Source organism: Bubalus bubalis, chromosome 14, assembly GCF_019923935.1.
Source record: "Bubalus bubalis isolate 160015118507 breed Murrah chromosome 14, NDDB_SH_1, whole genome shotgun sequence".
Lineage (NCBI taxonomy): Eukaryota > Metazoa > Chordata > Mammalia > Artiodactyla > Bovidae > Bubalus > Bubalus bubalis.
The window spans coordinates 55,298,198-55,318,411 of record NC_059170.1 but is presented as its reverse complement, the minus strand read 5'-3'; the positions used below and the strand labels follow the sequence as shown (position 1 = coordinate 55,318,411).

Here is a 20,214-nt window from a genome sequence, read left to right as displayed (position 1 = left end):
ATCAACAAATGCTACTTGCCCACTGACAAGGCTGTCAGAGCTCACAGCTCTCCCCCTCCCCACAGGAGAACATTTTATACTGAGTTGACACGAAGATATCTTATTAAAAAAAAAATATATATATATATACAAGAAAGTGAACGTGAAGTCACTCAGTGATGTCCGACTGTTTGCGACCCCATGGACTGCAGCCTACCAGGCTCCTCCGTCCATGGGATTTTCCAGGCAAGAGTACTGGAGTGGGTTGCCATTTCCATCTCCAGGAGATCTTCCCAACCCAGGCATTGAACCCGGGTCTCCCGCATTGTAGGCAGACGCTTTACCGTCTGAGCCACCAGGGAAGTCCCTTATATAAATACATAGTCATACATATGTAATGGGCTACCCTGGTGGCAGATGGTAAAGAATCTGCCTGCCATGCAAGAGACATGGGTTCGATCCCTGGGTCGGGAACATCCTATGAAGAAGGAAATGGCTGCCCACTCCAGTATTCTTCCTGAGAAATCCCATGGACTGAGAAGCCTGGCAGGCTACAGTTCATGGTGTCGCAAAGAGCCAGACAAAACTAAGCAACTAACACTAACATATGTAATATATATATGCTGTGACATACATCAAATATATATTGCATAACACAAATGTTATATAACACTATAATATATTAATACTATAATTAATATATTATAGAATGTGAAGATAGATATATTGGTTTGGTCAATAAGCTCATTTTGATTTTCCCATAAGATATAGTGGAAAAACTTGAACTTTGTAGCCAACCTAATATATATATATATATATATGTGTATATATATATATATATACTATATAAGTGCATGGTGTATATATATATATACCATGCACTTATATAGTGTATATATATATATATACATATATATGTATATATATATATATATACCATGCACTTATATAGTATTTGCTATGTGCTATCTGCTATGTGCTAGGGCCTATTCCAAGCACATTACAAACACCAGCTTCTTTAACCCTCATCACATCTTTATAAGGTGGTTCTATTAATAATTCCATTGTATGGGGAGGAAACAGGTGCCCAAAGATTAAACATCTCTCTTTAAGTACTGGAGTTGAGATTTGAACTCTGGTTCCAGAGACTACCCTTGACTACTCTATACGTGCATGTGTGTGTGTGTGTGTGTGTGTGTGTGTGTGTGTTAGTCGCTCAGTCATGTCCGACTCTTTGCGACCCCATGGACTATATAGCCCACCAGCCTTCTCTGTCCATGGAATTCTCCAGGCAAGAATACTGGAGTAAGTTCCCATTTCCTTCTCCAGGGGATCTTCCCAACCCGGGGATCAAACCAGTGTCTCCTGCATTGGCAAGTGGATTCTTTACCATCTGAGCCATTTGGGAAGCCCTGATCATTCTATATGCTCCCATAATTTAAAATTCAAACAATAAGAGTAACTTCCTGATAGAAATGTTAGCATTAAGGCCAAAGGAACTTGAGAATAGTTATTTAAGAATAAACCAAAAATCTGCCTTCCCAAGAATATTTTTATCCAAGAATATTTTTATCATCAACTCTTTCCTGAACATCTCTGCCAATCTAAAGGAGTGTGTCAGAGCCTGAGGTATGAAATCATTGTAGCTGTTTGCATTGTCAATACATCCATCACTCTGGCCTATCACTGTTGAGATGACCACAGACTACCAGGCAAATATTTTATTTTCTTGGCCTCCAAAATCACTGTGGACAGTGACTGCAGTCATGAAATTTAAAGGCGCTTGCTCTTTGGAAAAAAAGCTATGACAAATATAGACAGCGTATTAAAAAGCAGAGACCTCTCTTTGCTGACAAAGGTTCACATAGTCTAAGCTATGGTTTTCCCAGTAGTCATGTATAGATGTGAGAGTTGGACCATAAAGAAGGCTGAACACCAAAGAATTGATGCTTTTGAACTGTGGAGCTGGAGAAGACTCTTGAGAGTCCCTTAAACAGCAAGGAGATCAAACCAGTCAATCCTAAAGGAAATCAACCCTGAATATTCATTGGAAGGACTGATGCTACAGCTCTAATACTTTCGCCACCTGATGCGAAGAGCTGACTCACTGGACAAGACTCTGATGCTGGGAAAGACTGAGGACAGGAGGAGAGGGTGGCAGAGGATGAGAAGCCTGGTGTGCTGCGTCCACAGGGTCACAAAGAGTCAGACACGACTCAGCAACTGAGCAACACCACCATCACCAGGTTCAGATGTAGGAGGGGAAGGAAAGGCTGATAATAGAGATGTGGAGCCAAAAGGTGTCAACTATTTCTAAATTGCCTCCAAGATCAGGTTTTTGTAGATGCATTGCTTTTATTCTACAACAACTGCCCTGTTCCAAGTATACTCGCTGGATGTCTCTAAGCACAAAGCAAAAAAGAATGCGAGAAGAGAAAACGTATGTGTGTGTGTATTTCCATTAACGCACATTAGTATACCATTCCTGAGTATATTTCCTGTTCCGGTGGTTACTTTGTTCCATTTTTCTATTAAGAGGGTGGATAAGATGTGTAAATCAAGAGCTACACAGCAGGACTTCCCTGATGGTCCAGTGGTTGAGGGTCCACCTGCCAGGGCGAGGGACACGGGTTCGATCCCTGATCTGGGAGGATCTCATGTGCCACGGAGCAACTGGACCTGTGCACTGAAACTACTGAACCAGTGTGCTGCAGCCACTGAAGCCTGAAAGCCTAGAGCCTGTGCTCCACAGTAAGAGAAGCCACCGCAGTGAGAAGCCCACACACAGCAACTGAGTAGCCCCCACTAGCCGCAACTAAAGAAACTGTGTGTGCAGCAACAGACAGCCAACACAGCCAAAAATCAAATAAATAAAAATTAATTTTAACAAAGAGTTACATAACAGTTTTAGAACTAGCATCAGTTCAGTTCAGTCACTCAGTCGTGTCCAACTCGTTGCGACCCCATAAATCGCAGCACGCCAGGCCTCCCTGTCCATCACCAACTCCCAGAATTTACCCAGACCCACGTCCATCGAGTCAGTGATGCCACCCAGCCATCTCATCCTCTGTCGTCCCCTTCTCCTCCTGTCCCCAATTCCTCCCAGCATCAGAGTCTTTTCCAATGAGTCAACTCTTCGCATGAGGTGGCCAAAGTACTGGAGTTTCAGCTTTAGCATCATTCCTTCTAAAGAAGTCCCAGGGCTGATCTCCTTCAGAATGGACTGGTTGGATCTCCTTGCAGTCCAAGGGACTCTCAAGAGTCTTCTCCAACACCACAGTTCAAAAGCATCAATTCTTCGGCGCTCAGCCTTCTTCACAGTCCAACTCTCACATCCATACATGACCACAGGAAAAACCATAGCCTTGACTAGACGGACCTTTGTTGGCAAAGTAATGTCTCTGCTTTTGAATATGCTATCTAGGTTGGTCATAACTTTCCTTCCAAGGAGTAAGCGTCTTTTAATTTCATGGCTGCAGTCATCATCTGCAGTGATTTTGGAGCCCCCAAAAATAAAGTCTGACACTGTTTCCACTGTTTCCCCATCTATTTCCCATGAAGTGATGGGACCAGAACTAGCATATGATCTCGCAATTCTACTTCTGGATATTTACCCAAAGTAAACAAAAACACTAACTTGAAAAGACATATGTACCCCCTTGTTCACTGCAGCATTATTTCCTACAGTCTAGACATGGAAGCAAGCTAAGTGTCCGTCTATAGATGAATGGGTAAAGAAAATGTGGTATATACACACAATGCAGTATTATTCAGCCATAAAGAAGCGGGAAATTTTACCATTCACAACATGGGTGGACCTTGAGGGTATTATGCTAAATGAAATAAATCAAACAGAGAAACACAAATACTATATGGTCTCACTTATATGTGGAATCTAAAAAAGAAAATTAAAAAACACTTCATAGATACACAGAACAGACTGATGGTTGCCAGAGATAGGGGGGATGAGTAGGGGCAGGTGAACTGGGTTAAGATGGTAAAAAAAAAAAAAAGAGTTACGAGACAGTTTAGTTTCTTATTTTCACTTTTTTGGTGCTACTAAGGACTGTGCTGTGTCCCCCCCTCCCAAATTCATATGTGGAAGCCCTAGACCTCACTGTGATGGTTTTAGGCAGTGGGGCCTTTGGGAGCTGATCAGGGTTAGATGAGGTCATAAGGGCAGGTTCTCATGATGGGGTTAGTGTCCTTATAAGAAGAGATGCCAGCGAGCTGGCTTGCTCTCTCTCCACCAGGTGAGGACACAGTGAGAAGGCTGCAGTCTCCAAGTCAAGAAAAGAGCCCTCATAGAGCCCAACCAGGCTGGCACCCAGACCTCGGACTTCCACCCTGCAGAACTGTGACAAAATCAGTGTCTCCTATCTAAGCCTCCAGGTCTATTGTATTTGTTAGGCAGCGACTAAGACAGGGGCACTTCCTTTGATCCAACAAACATTTATGGAGTGCCTAAAATGTGTAGGGCCCTAGCGAGCCCTGCAGGAGATACAAAAATGCACAGCACACAATACTTGCCAATAGGCCCTCAGACTCTCATTAGGGCACAGAGTAACAGCTAGTGTTCATTGCAAAAAGCCAAAGCAGATGGTCCCGTCTCTGCTGCCTCATCCTGGGCTCCCAGCATGGCAGCCTCGGGGTCTCATCACCATCAATTTACCAATGAAAACGGCCAAAAATGATGACAGTGGTTTTAAAGCGGGGGCAGAGCTTCCTCCCCCCAGAAAACATAAATCAACAGGAGAATCCATTTTGATAAATCAATGTCATCCCATATGCTATGCTTCCATTCACACTAAGGAAGGCAGGGGAGTCAATGCGGCACATCTCAGAGCATGATTAATGAGTGACAAGTAGAATCTGAGGGGAGGAGGGCTCTTGAAGCTTCAGGCTGTATTTGTTAAGGGATGCTATGGGGCTGTGTTGCTAGCATCACCTCCATCCCCACAAGGTACCTGGCTGCCCAGATAAAAAGTATTTAATGCAGAGGCTGTGACTCAATGGAGGGAGGTAAGGCTGATTTTTACATTGCAAAGTACCATAACTCATCCTTCCAAATGCTTGCATCCCTTTCAAAACAGTCACAGCATTTCTATAATCTGCTATTTCTTTAAACATTTTGATCATGTTTGGGGTCTGCCTTTGAAGCTGGTGTCACATGTGTAAAAGCCTCCTCGCTGGTCTTGGAACAGATTTGATATTTTTTTAAATGGCAAAAGTCACATGAGGTCAACTCTGGTGAATGGTGATAGAGGGTGCACGGGGGGGAGCACATTGGATCAAACTGTTTTCTAAAATGAGGTGTGACTAGTAATTTATTATTTGTGGGTTCTTAGAGGTAATGGGGAGATTCCCAGCCCAAACTTGGAAATGATGGAAATAAGATTTCCTTCTTTTTGAGAGTTAAACTTGAAAGCCATCATCTCAAGAGAAATGACCAGAGGTATACAAATTTACCCAAGAAAAGAAGAGAGTTAAACTTGAAAGCCATCATCTCAATGGAATTGACCAGAGGTACACAAATTTACCCAGGAAGAGGCAAGAAGTCATCTATTACATGACTAAATACTGCAATCGTTCCATAGAATGGGCTGGGTGAATGACCAGCCTGTGTGCAGACGTGGTGGGGAGTCTGGGAAAAGGAAACGAGCTGAGAAAAGTACTGTAGTCTTAGCCCATAGGCCTCAAATATTAATATTTGAGTCCCAGCAGTAAGGCCTTTTCTCTGTAGAAATGGAGGCATGTGGCTACCTTAGCCAGTCATTTGAAACAGTCAAATTACATATTTAATTCCCCTTCTTCCAATCTCATGCCTTTCAAAGAACTTACTGAGGTACCGCCATGTCCTTCATATGAGTAGTCTCCTATATGATGACATTATCATCTAAATTAAGAGATTTTTGTGAGTTTCCTGGCAGTCAAGTAGTTAAGAATTTACCTTCCAATGCAGGTGGTGCAGGTTTAAACCCTGGTCAGGGAGGTAATAATATCCCAAATGGCTCAAGACCAAAAAACCAAAACATAAAACAGAAGCAATCTTGTAACAAATTCAATAAAGACTTTAAAAATGATCCACATTAAAAAAAATCTTAAAAACAATAGGACACACTCCTCTTCTACTGTCATGGTGACTGGCAATGCCCCAGCTGGTAGCCGCTCTACCAATGAGAGCAAGCTCTCCCACCCACCTCATGGATGAGTAGCAGGAGTGAGAAATAAACCTCATTGTTCAGTTTTCACCATGACCTTAGGGGTTGGTTTGTCATCAGAGACAAACTTATCTATCAGTTGGATACCTTATCCAATTGATTCAGGCACTGAAATCTTAATTCCCTGTATGGTAGGTTTAAAGCTATTTAAAAGTCAGTGATTCCCTGAACTTGCAAACTAAGACAATATCCCACCTTGATGTGGTGGTGATTAATGAACTTACATCGTTCAGAACGTTTCCTAAACTCATTTGGTGAACACTGCTGGGTAAGCAGAAAGCTTTATGCTATTAGTTACTTTGAAGTGACGTTTACAAAATCTGCTGATTATAATTTGCCAATTACTTGTGCTGTAAACATTTGTGGAGCTTTGCAGGATTTGGCTGGGAGCAAGGCCAGGCAGGTGGCCTGTAGACTCGTCAGGTTCTTCAGGACAAATGTGGCTGAGGCCTCAATGCCAATGTGAGCAAGGCAAGCCCTATGCGTTGTGGGTTAGAAACAGCCTATTCTGGGTCACTGGCACCATCCAGGCTCTCTGAGGTCACGATGTTTAAGACTGACTTTCTCTCAATCCATAATGAACTTTGTTCACTCAATAGCTTTTCTCATTTTCTTTTTCTATCTCAGATTCTTTTCCCATGTGCCCTTCTAGGCTTTAAATCATCCTTATAACTGACAAATAGAATTTCTTTATAAATGTCTTACTCTACCATGCAGACCTGAGTTCCCAGGGCTCTGGACTATTCCAGTGGGAAACTGTGCACATACCTGCATGGACAGGGTTCCAGAATGGGCCCCGTTTATACTGGCTTCCAAGGTGGGACATGATTGGATTGTAGAGATCAAAAGAACACTTCACACGGACACATGGCTCTACAGTGCTCTGGGCACACATGATCCTTCTAGCTGACCTTGTGAACTGTCCAGGCAAAGTGTGGCGAGAGGGATCAGCTGACCAGATGGTACCCTAGTTCCTCTTTAGTTCTCCACAGAATATTTTTATTATCAATCACACAGTCTACTTTCCACTTAACATGGATCCATTCCAGAGAGATGCTTTTAGACAAACTGTGTAACTGCTATGAACCTCAGCATTTTCCTCTATAAAATTATGAACTAGATTGATGAATTAAGACCCCTGCCCTTGGATTCTTTATTCATTAAGCTTTTTATTAAATTTAGTTCCTTCCTTCCCTAAAACCTGCCCAATGGTCTCAAAAGTCTAGTCATTCTTTCTAAAAAAAACTCTGCAACCATTCTGGATCTCCCTGGATCTCTTAAATCTATCAGTTAACATAGCCATCCTTCTTATTCAATCTCGGGCAAGTCACTTGACCTTTCTGCACCTCAGTTTCCTTAGCTGCAAAATGGGGATGGTCTCCATGCCCACATCATAGGACTGCAATGAGGACTGAATGAATTAACACTGACTCGCATTAGGTGCCAGAGCAAGTGCTTGAGACAAAGTGAATGTTCTATGTGTTCACTATTACTTCAGATGCTCTTTATCTCACCTATGAATTATGATAATAGTCTCCTAAATGGTATCAAGTTGTAAAGGCCAGTCTGGTATTTAAGGCCACTCTTTAATATAGGGCCTATCTAATCTCACTTTTCTCCAATTCTCTCCCAAAGTGCTCATTTCTGTCTAATCTGTTTGTATCAGAGTGAAAAAAAAACCCACCAATCTCATTTCTATTTTCAAATCTTGCCCACAATATCTTCTCTCCCCTGCCCCCTCCCATTTAAATTTTATTTTGCTCAAGGCCCACGGGCCCACTTCTTCCAGGAAGGACCCTGGATCATCCCATCTCTAAATAGTCTCATTCTCCTCTGAACTCCTCTAGCATTTACCACAGGGATTTCATTCATCCTTGGCATGCATACTCTTATGTTGCAGTAAATTTATTTATTTTTATTATCCTTTAACTTTTTTAAAATTGGGGTACAGTTGCTTTGCAATGTTATGTTGGTTTCTGCTATGAATCAGCTATATATATACAAATATATCTCCTCCCTCTTGAGCCTCCCTTCCCTGCCATCCCACCCCTCTAGGTCATCACTGAGCTGAGTTCCTGTGTTATACAACAGGTTCCTACTAGCTATCTATTTTACACATGGTAGTGTATATATGTTAACCCAATCTTCCAATTCATCCCCTCTTCATGTCCACATGTCCACTCTCTATATCTGTGTCTCTGTCCCTGCCCTGCAAATAGGTTCACCTGTACCATTTTTTTTTAATTCCACCTATATGCATTAACAAACAGTATTACTTTTAATTCAAACATTTTTAAAAGTATGGTAAAACACACATAACATAAAATTGAGCATCTTAACCACTTTTAAGTATGCAGTTCAATATTATTAAGTATATTCACACTGTTGTGCAGCCCTAGAATATTTCCTCTTGCAAAACAATTCCCCATCCCCCCTCCTCCAGCCCCTGGCAACCATCAGTCTACTTTCCATTCCTATGAACCTGACTACTTCAGGTACCCCATCTAAGTACAATTATAAAGTGTTTGTCCTTTTGTGGCTGGCTTATTTCACTTAGCATAACATCTTCAGAATTCATTCACGTGGCAGCAGGTATCAGAATGTCCTTACTTTTCAGGGCTGAATAATATTCCACAGTATGAATGAACCACATTCTGTTTATTTATTGATCCACTGATGGACACTTGGGTTACTTGCCTGTTTTGGCTTCTGCAAATAAAACAGGGTGCTCTGAACATGGTGAATTACTTTGTGACATGACTTGCTGTGCCCTGTAATGGGCTGAATGGGGACTCCCTCCCAAAAGGTCTATCCTAAATGCTGGAGCCGGTGAACATGACCCTCGATTATACATGATGTGATTATGATCCTTGAAAGGAAGTGCAATCACACAGATCCTTCTAGGAGACAGACGGATGGAGTTCTGACACATACAGCCACACGCTAGAGGACCACGTGAAGATAGAGATGGGAGTGATGAAGCCACGTGTCAGGGAAGGCTGGCAGTCACCAGAAGCTGAAAAGAATGGATTTTCCCCTCCAGCTTCCAGAGGAAGCTCAGCTCTACTGACAGCTTGACTTTGGCTTCTGCCTTTCAGAACTGTGAGAGAATGTGTTTGTTATTTCAAGCACCCAAGTTTGTGGTGATTTGTTATGGCAGCCTCAGAAAACGAACGCACACCTACAGACAGAAGCCCCGCAGAGCCTGGCGTTCAGGTCCTACCAACAGGAAACCCCAAACCTCTTGGTTGTTTGAGACACAAAACTGGGTCTCCGCAGAAAGCCCTGTACTAGTATTTGCACTTTCTCTTTATAATGCCATTGACCTGAGCAAGGAAGCCGCAGACACAAGTCCAGCTGGGGACACCTTTGTCTCAGGGGCTGATCGTAGGCAGTCAGTGGCTGCCGGCAGCTTCAACTCAGTCATTTCTCCCCTCAAGCCCTTTCCTGTCATCCCCCATTCCTTGAGGGCAACTCACAGATTCGAAATCAATGGAATTGCTACTTCTGAATTAATTGCATTAAAAAATTAAAACCTCACACGGCTCCCATCTGTGCTTTGGGAGGAATCACGGGGCTGGGAGACTGAGAGATCACCCTCTCCCCTTTCCTTCCTCCTTAAGGCTGTTCTGGACAACTCACTGCGGTCACAGTGCCCCCTGTGACCGCCAGGCTGCTGGGGACAGCTGGGTCACACCCGTCCCTGGGCACCGGGTACTGCCATCCCCCATCCCAGAAAAATTTGATTCCCGCCCCGGAGAAGGAGGCCGAGGCGGAGCAGCTGTACGGTGGCAGCGTCCTGTGCTGAGAGTGGAAAGAAAGAAAGCGAGGTCAGTGCTCTTTCTTTCCAACTTTTCTGAAAACCTAGAGGGAGACAGGGAGGTGAAGAGGGCCAGCTCTGAATTAATGATGCCAGAGCTTGCCTGCGGCCTCTTTGAAGCCCTGCCTGTTATTGTGTTTCCCGGAGCAGCTGGGAACCTGGCTCCCCCCGCCTCTCCCCCCCCACCCCCCCCGGGGGGCTCGGCAATAAGCAGCCGAGCGCTGGTTGGCTGCTCCTTCATCCTGGGGAGGGGGCGCCGCGCGGGCCATCGAGAGAATGCATGAGGTCATCCCGCACACAGCCGCGGGTCTAGCTGCGCTCCCCTTCCCGGTCGCCCCCTTGATGCTCTGGCTGATTAGCTGGGGAGGCGGGCTTCCTTCCTGCCTCTTCCAGCAGCCCCTGGGTTCCCGTGGCTGGGGGCAAATGCGAAAGGCTTTATGTAGGCTGATTCGTTCTTTAGGGCCCCCAGGCGCCTGGGATAGGCAGGGGTAGGGATGGGGGTGTTGTAAATCTCAGTGGGTCCTGACAGAGAGAGCATCTCACCATCTGGGAGGTCCCCATTCAGTCTGAACCCCAACTCATTAGAGGACAGGAGACAAATGCCTGACCTCCAGCTCAGGGGGGACCAGCAGCAGAGCATCGCAGCAAAGCTGACTCCAGACAGCCAATACTAAGGGTTTCTGTTTACTGGTGCAGCATGTCTCCCAGCAGAGAAGTGAGTCAATCCTTACCCAGGAGGCAGATGTCAGGATCACCCCAATGTAATACAGGAGGAGCTAAAGCCCAGAGAAAGGAGTATCTTGCCAAATGCACAAAGCTAGTAACCAGCAGATTTAACTCCATGATCAGGCGGGTATAAATCACCTAGGAACACCGGATTATATAAAAAGCTACTGACTGGTTACCCAGCCCACGTTTAACTGATAAGGCAGGAAACTAAGATTCATGGGGCTGAGAAGCCTGTCCATGGACAAGGGAGGTCACCTTAGTGATCAGCACACATGGGGCCAGGACAGCCCTTTGCTAGTCCACTTTGGGCTTCTCTGTTGGCCCACCTGCCAATGCAGAAGACGCAGGTTTGATCCCTGGGTTGGGAAGATCCCCTAGAGAAGGAAATGGCAACCCACTCTAGTATTCTTGCCTGGGAAATCCCATGGACAGAGGAGCCTGGTGGGCTACAGTCCATGGGGTCGCAGAAAAGAGTCATTAGCAACTGAACAACAAGAGTCCACTTAAGCAGGTGGTTTGAGAAAAGGCTGCAATGATCTGGAACAGGAAGGAAAGAAAACCAGAGGGCATCAATCACGTGGGAGTCCTGGCAGAAAAAAAGCTGTCACTGCACACACCATGTTAATGTCCAGGTTTCCTGGCCCTTTCCCGCTTTCCCTCCAGCTGCTGCTGCCCCTTTGCCCCGGGGCACCACCATATTCTACCGCCCCCTGCCCACCTCCAGGTTCTGGGCTGCATGCTTCACTTATATCATCTTATTTCATCTTCAAAGCAAACCTGTAACACGTTGTACACATGCAGACACTGGAGCTTAGAACGGTCACTCTGCCCAAGGCAAAACCCCCCAGGGGCACAGGGCAGACAAGGGGCTGGAGACCGGGACTGACTCCAAAGATTTGGTTTTAAAAGCTGCATAATCCAGCAAGTAACAGACAGCACAGACAGGAAGAATATGAAGCTGTGTTTTTTAAATGCAACAGAATTCTGCCAGACAATACGTTCCCAGAGGACAGGATCAGGTTTGATCAATATGTGTAGCCCTGCACCCAGGCACAGTGCCTGGCACACAATAGGTGCCTAATAAAGGTGGTTTGTTATTTTTTTTTAATTGGTAGATCAGGACAGACTGAAGGGTCTTGGTTTGATTGCTCCACCAGTTTAGCAAGAAAGCTGACCATGGGGGAGAATGAAACCTCCATGCTCACTCAAGCCTGGTTGGAAGCACAAAACTCCTAGGCAGAGACTGTGGGGCCCCATGTGGTCCAGAAACCACAGACCCAGATACAAGACAGTCCCTGGGTTTCAACGGGGTCTTATACCTTGAGGTACCCAAGAAGGACGCTCTGACATATACTTTGGCAAAGTTACTCCTATCCCCAGGAAAGGATGTTTGTGTCTGTACTCCTAACCCCTCCTTTTAGTGCATCTTTTCCTCCAACCTGACTTCTCCCTGCAACCAACTCCCTTTAACCTCATCCCTCTGCCTCCTCCCCATTCTCACTCCTTCCAACAGACCCTGTCATTTAATCCAGCGTCAGGGACTTCCAGGGAATAACCTCTGGTTTCCCACTTACTTGGCCCCTTCCTTTATACTAGTCTTATATATTATTCTTTATGTGATACTAATGTATTCCCTTGTTCTCATCCTCTTATTTCCACATGGTTTCTTCCACATTTTGCTAAGATATACCCTGGTCCCAGTGTGGGGAAAAGTTGGGGTTGCTATCAGTCTGGGAAGCTGAGTCTTTCTCATCCGTGCATTTGAATGATGCCCAATGGGAAGGCTCTGACAAGCACACATAATCATTACTCCTCCAGAAATGCAAAGTGCTCCTGCCAGCCGGCTGGGGAGCCTGCTTTATTCATGGTTTGCTCCCCGGGGACTCCGGGTGGGTGGGCAGGTGTTCAGTAGGGAGCGCCTGCTGATTAACACACTACTCCCCCAGACTCCAGCCTGCTCAGGGTAATGTCACGCAGACTGCTTGTCCAGGGTGGCTCCCCTTGGCAGCCTCTCTGAATTCATGAGATGATAACCGCTTCAGTGAGGCAAAAACACAAAGAGATGCATGGTGTTCAGATGTCTCTATAAGGTTGGGCTGGCTGACAGTCTGCAGCCCCAGTTTGGAGATTCTGGAAGCAAATATGGGGGATGCTAAGGGTCTTGGGATTCATCGTCCATGGTCATCATGTCTACCACCTCTATTTTTCCCTTTAACTCAAAGCCTGCCCTGCATACCAGGTTATGACCCTATTTTGTCCTACCACGAGTGATAAATTACTATTTTTGACATAAACCACCCATACATTCCCTGGAAGGTGAAGTGAGTTCTCCAGGATGAAACTGGCCAATTGGTCACCTTTCCAATGGGACAAATGACACCCAAATCCATTCAAACTTGAAGTCTTCATGACACTGCACACTGAGGTCTTCCCTTTGCCTAACGTTCAGGCAAGAGTGAAGGACAGCATCATTCCAGGGCACAGGACATTGGAGCTTTGAAATTAGCTCTGTGTGGTTCACCGGAGGCCATGGACTCTAAGGCAAGGCTCGATCATTCCAACCATAAATTCTGTAGTCCACGGTATCGAGGAGCTCTTAGGAGTCTCAGTGGTAAGGGGATGATGTGGCAGTAGCGCAGAGAGGAAGAGCTAGGGTAGAGCCATTTTCTGGGACAGGTACCTGTGATGAACAGAAGGATGGCACCTGCTGTCTTATGCCAAGGGCATGCATGGTTTTCAGAGAGGCTTCATCACCCACATACAGGAAATAGAGAGCTTGCCGTCTAGCATGATGATGGGGAGACTGAGACATTGTGAGGCGCTTAAAAATATATATGGTGCTACGATGGATCTTAAAATGTAAGTGCCCCTTTCATGCAGTCTAGTCAGTGAATTTGTAGTCAGACGCCAAGGCTTGGAAACCCAATTCTATTCCATGTGTAACATGATCGGCATTTATTTTCACTTTGAAACACTGGAACAATAACACCTACTTCATGGGTTGCTGTGAGGAGTCAATACACGATCATTTATAAAGTACCTGGTGCATGAAGGTGCTGAATAAAAGCACACTCTCCTTTTCTCCTTCCATCAGTAACTGAATCTCCATACAAATTACTTATCCCCTCATCGCTTTGACATGGGCCTACTCTGATCGGAATCTAAATCCTCTTTTGGGTGAACTGTCATATCCTTTATCTCAGGGACCATGAATAAATCATCACTAGGCAATAAGGAGAAGAGAAAGCAGACAACTTCCCTTGGAAATGAACTCATTTGGGTAGACTTGCCCTAAATAGCACCCATCTCTGCTCCCAGTGTCTGCTCGGCTCCATTCACTACAGTGATGTACTCTCACATCAGTCCTTGTCTCCTGCTTCTTTAGGGTTAAAACGACATTTACTGGCCAGAAAGAAACCTCTCTCCTGCTCCAGGGACTTATCAAGGCATGGTGCCGGCTTTCTGAGATTGGTTAGCATTTTAATTTGGAAGTTCCCCAAGGCTCCTCCCTGCGGACCCTCCCCCCATGGCTCTTGCAAATTGCTGGCAGGTACAAGCTAGAGAGAGACAGTGAGCTCTGCCCATGATGTCATTTCCAATATAATTAAGAAGGCACTCTCGCCGCCGCCGGGGGTGGGAGAGAGATGAGAAAGTGCACAGGCGCTGGTGTCTCAGGAGGTAAAGGAGGGGAGAGCAACTTTTCGCTGAGGAATATTTATTCCTGAAGAGCCGTTTCACTGAAGTCAGCCGACAACAAAGCAAAAGCACGGCAGCCCCTCCCGTGCCATGTGCTAATTAAGTGGATGAGAACAGATGATGTGCTACGGGGTCCAAGGGAAAACTGGGCGCCTGTAAGACCCCCATTCTCAGATCAGAAATACTATTTTATTATTTGCCTACATTGACCCCCAGCCCCACTTTCAGAAGGCTCAGAGGAAGCTTACAAAATTTTAGATGGTATAAAATAGGGGGATTAAAACACTAAATAAGACAGACTCCACTGAAGGTGATCAAACACGTGAAATAAACTAGTTCCTGGTGCTGACCAGGTTACACCAGTTTTGTTAGCAGGCCCAAGAAGCACGCTAAGTTCTCACACACAGGCAAGCCTTTCCTGGAACTGCATCCAAGAAGGAATTTATCAATTGGTCCCACACGGGAAGGGACAGCAGATAGCATGTCTTCAGCACAAGTCCCTGGGAAGGACAGGACTGTTTCGTAGTTTAGCCCTCTATGCAACCCCCTCTCTGCCTGGAGCAGGTTTTAAAGCAGTCTCCCGAAGCCCAATGGGATATTCTGGGACAGGCCTTATGTTTGATTTATTTACATAAGTGAATTTGGCTGGAAATTTTGGAGGCGATATTTTATTAGGTTCTTAACACATGCTTGCGTCAGCCATTAGGCAGCTTGGCACTGATGTTCTGTCTTGACTCTGAAGCCAAGCCACCGAAGAAATTGGCAGTCAGTCCAATTCAGGCAAACCACACCAGCCTCCTGCAGACTGATAAGGTGAGAGGAAGGAATCGCGTCCAAAAATTCACAATGGGAAAACGGAGAAGCAGGTGAGCTGAGCCAAGGGCCCTTGGACATGGAGCGGGGGATGAATCAGAGGTGCTGATACAAGGCCAGGAGGCAGGGATGGTCTGCATGTGCATCTCATCTTGGGAAGGTCTGCAAGCCCACTGGGAGGAGACCTCCACACCAAGGGGGTAGGTGGGAGCCCTATTCTTTCCTTTACTGCTGGGGTTTTCACTGCACATTTGCTCCCGGGGCCTCCTGGCCCCTTTCTCTTCCTCTGCTGCCCCTACTACCATTTTTTTTGGGCTCTCAGTGTGGCATGTGGGATCTTAGTTCCCCAACCAGGGATCGAACCTGTGCCCCCTGAAGTGGAAGCATGGAGTCCTAACCACTGGACCACCAGGGAAGCCCCCTTGCCCCCAACTACCCTTTAAATTTAAGACCCTGTGCTGCAGCCTCTCTGAAGGGGGAGCTGCCTTGGCCTCACACCTGCTCTGGAGTTCCCACCCAGGCTGCCTCAGCACCGCCATGTGACGTCTGGGCTCAGGCTCACAGGGCCCATCAGCCTCCCCGGATGTTCAGGTCTTACAGCAGGTGCATCTGTGCTCAGAGTCTATTCCTCTTCAAGAATGACCATGTCTAGGGAGCAGGAACAGCATCCTCTTTATCTTCATTTTCACGGAGCCTGACCCAGATGGTCAATGTTAAATGACTGTCCAGGTGGATCAATGAATGAATGGATGGATGAATGCATCCATCAATTAATGAATAGTGGAGGAAGGATCAGAGCAAGAGGAGCCTTCACACTGATAAAAACCAGTGTCCCCTGAGTTCTGTCCCCAGGTCCAGGCCCTCCTTGGTCTTCACACAGGCCCCAAGGGACCTCACCCGTCCTTGTTCTAAGTCCTACCAGGTTCAAGTGCCTTCAAAGCCAGCAAGGACATCCATCTCAGGAGGTGTCAGGGAGTCACCCTCAACTCCTAGGGTCTCTCTACATATTCAGTGGGACTCTTCTAGAAGAGTATCCAGCTCAGGGCTCGTGCCGCCTCCTGGTTTATTATCCAGAGCGTGAGCCCCAATCACCCTTACTAAACGGAGCCAAGAAGTGTGGGGGGGCCTGCCAATGAGGAGAAAGGAAACCAGGACAAAGGTGTACAACCCAGTCTTTCTGCCCTTGTCACCCACCTGTCTCTTTGAATCAAAAATCGTTTCATCAGAATAAATCCAGGGCCCTGGCAGAGCCATCTGCGGTGACACGTAACTCTTAGACTTGCAGGGAAATAGTTCACATGCAGCGAGGGAGACCCTCGCACCCCCCACCGGGCATTGCTGGTGTCTGCACTGAGTGGTGACTCATCTGGGGGCCTGACCTGGTGCCTCTCCAGACTCCCCCCACCCACTCTCTCTTAAGGCCCTCCATTTCCCTTGGTAGAGTCGAGTCAATACGCTTTACATTCTTAATGGCATGTCAGTCTGTACAGAGAAATCATCACAGCCTCTGACCCTGTGGCAGCAGAGTGGCTTGGTTGCTAGGCAGGGTGTCCTTTGGGGAGGGAGCTGTCACTCCTGCCCCCCTTTCCTCCACTTGTGTGACGAAGGGTCAGACTCTGGCCCAGGTCAAAGGCACAAAAGAGATTTTGTTCTGTGCTACTGCCTTGCCAGGCCCATTGGAAAGACTCCTATTGATGATGTCAAGGATTCAAGATGGCGGTAGCGTTACAATGAGAAGGGGGAAAATGACGAAAATAAGATGAACTTCCTCCCAGAGCTTCTCCAAAGTCAAGGTGTAGTAGGAAGAACCCGGGATAAGATTAGAGATCCCCTGTTCTCTCCTGGCCACCAAATCCTTGGATCTAATAGCCGACTTTCAACTGCTTCATTTCACCTATGCCTACCCCTGTGGGACCAACACGAGGCTTCACATGAATCCAACTCCAGCATGGCCATCAGAATCTGCATAGGAGGCTAAAAGAAAAAGAAAGTTTGACCCTGTACTTTTGTGTTCATGTTCATACAGTGTGTGTGTGTGTGTGTGTGTGTGTGTTTGGCACACATGTATGCTCAGTACCTTAACCTCTGATTTTTAAAAATTACTCCATATTATAGCACTACTTACAATAGCCAGGACATGGAAGCAACCTAAATGTCCATCAGCAGAGGAATGGATAAAGAAGATGTGGCATATATATACAGTGGAATATTAGCTGTAAAAAGGAACGAAAATGGGTCATTTGTTGAGACATGGATGGACCTAGAGACTGCCATGCAGGGTGAAGTAAGTCAAAGAGAAAAACAAATATTGTATATTAATGAATATTGTATATTAATGAATTAATATTATTCTTGCCTTGAGAACCCCATGAACAGTATGAAAAGGCAAAAAGATAGGACACTGAAAGATGAACTCCCCAGGTTGGTTGGTGCCCAATATGTAACTGGAGATCACTGGAGAAATAACTCCAGAAGGAATGAAGAGACTTAGCCAAAGCAAAAACATCACCCAGTTGTGGATGTGACTGGTAATAGAAGTAAAGTCCGATGCTGTAAAGAGCAATATTGCATAGGAACCTGGAATGTGAGGTCCATGAACCAAGGCAACTTGGAAGTGGTCAAACAGGAGATGGCAAGAGTGAACGTCGATATTCTAGGAATCAGCGAATTAAAATGGACTGGAACGGGTGAATTTAATTCAGATGACCATTATATCTACTACTATAAGCAAGAATCCCTTAGAAGAAATGGAGTAGCCATCATAGTCAACAAGAGAGTCCAAAATGCAGTATTTGGATGCAATCTCAAAAACAACAGAATGATCTCTGTTCATTTCTAAGACAAACCATTGAATATCACGGTAATCCAAGTCTATGCCCCAGCCAGTAATGCTGAAGAAGCTGAACTTGAACGGTTCTATGAAGACCTACAAGACTTTGTAGAACGAACACCCCAAAAAGATGTCCTTTTCATTATAGAGGACTGGAATGCAAAAGTAGGAAGTCAAGAAACACCTGGAGTAACAGGCAAATTTGGCCTTGGAGTACAGAATGAAGCAGGGCAAAGGCTAATAGCGTTTCGCCAAGAGAACTCACTGGTCATAGCAAATACCCTCTTCCAACAGCACAAGAAAAGACTCTACACATGGACATCACCAGATGGTCAACACTGAAATCAGACTGATTATATTCTTTGCAGCCAAAGACGGAGAAGCTCTATACAGTTGGCAAAAACAAGACCGGGAGCTGACTGTGGCTCAGACCATGAACTCCTTATTGCCAAATTCAGACTTCAATTGAAGAAAGTAGGGAAAACCACTAGACCATTCAGGTATGACCTAAACCAAATCCCTAACGATTATACAGTGAAGTGAGAAATAGATTTAAGGGACTAGATCTGATAGACAGAGTGCCTGATGAACTATGGATGGAGGTTCATGACATTCTACAGAAGACAGAGAGTAAGACCATCCCCAAGAAAAAGAAATGCAAAAAAGCAAAATGGTTGTCTGAGGAGGACTTACAAATAGCTGTGAAAAGAAGAGAAGCAAAAAGCAAAGGAGAAAAGGAAAGATACACCCATTTGAAAGTAGCATTCCAAAGAACAGCAAGGAGAGATAAGAAAGCCTTCCTCAGCGATCAGTGCAAAGAAATTGAGGAAAACAATAGAATGGGAAAGACTAGAGATCTCTTCAAAGAATTCCAGATACCAAGGGAACATTTCATGCAAAGATGGGCTCAATAAAGGACAGAAATGGTATGGACCTAACAGAAGCAGAAGATCTTAAGAAGAGGTGGCAGGAATACACAGAAGAACTGTACAAAAAAGATCTTCCTGACCCAGATGGTGTGATCACTCACCTAGAGCCAGACATCCTGGAATGTGAAGTCAAGCGGGCCTTAGGAAGCATTACTACGAACAGTAGTGGAGGTGATGGAATTCCAGTTGAGCTCTTTCAAACCCTAAAAGATGATGCTGTGAAAGTGCTGCACTCAATATGTCAGCAAATTTGGAAAACTCAGCAGTGGACAGGGACTGGAAAAGGTCAGTTTTCATTCCAATCCCAAAGAAAGGCAATGCCAAAGAATGCTTAAACTACCGCACAATTGTACTCATCTCACATGCTAGCAAAGTAATGCTCAAAATTCTTCAAGCCAGACTTCAACAAAACGTGAACCATGAACTTCCATATGGTCAAACTGGTTTTAGAATAGGCAGAGGAAACAGAGATCAAATTGCCAACATCCGCTAGATCATCGAAAAAGCAACAGAGTTGCAGAAAAACATCTATTTCTGATTTATTGACTATGCCAAAGCCTTTGACTGTGTGGATCACATTAAACTGTGGAAAAATCTTCAAGAGATGGGAATACCAGACTACCTGACCTACCGCCTGAGAAATCTGAATGCAGGTCAGGAAGCAACAGCTAGAACTGGTCATGGAACAACAGTCTGGTTTCAGATCGGGAAAGGAGTACATCAAGGCTGTATATTGTCACCCTGCTTATTTAACTTATATGCAGAATACATCATGAGAAACACTGGGCTGGAGGAAGCACAAGCTGGAATCAAGATTGCCTGGAGAAATATCAATAACTTCAGATATGCAGATGACATCACACTTATGGCAGAAAGTGAAGAAGAACTAAAGAGCCTCTTGATGAAAGTGAAAGAGGAAAGTAAAAAAGTTGGCTTAAAGCTCAACGTTCAGAAAACTAAGATCATGGCATCTGGTCCCATCACTTCATGGCAAATAGATGGAGAAACAGTGAAAACAGTGTCAGACTTTATTTTTGGGGGCTCCAAAATCACTGCAGATGGTTACTGCAGCCATGAAATTAAAAGACGCTTACTTCTTGGAAGAAAAGTTGTGACCAATCTAGACAGCATATTCAAAAGCAGAGACATTACTTTGCCAACAAAGGTCCATCTAGTCAAGGCTATGGTTTTCCCAGT

At 45.3% G+C, this 20,214-nt stretch overlaps 1 protein-coding gene across 9 annotated transcripts in view; it reads right to left on the bottom strand.

Moving 5' to 3' along the window:
- FRMD4A (FERM domain containing 4A) overlaps positions 1–20,214 on the bottom strand; it is a 515,353-nt gene that overhangs the window by 170,082 nt on the left and 325,057 nt on the right. The gene's annotated exons all lie outside the window — the stretch shown is intronic.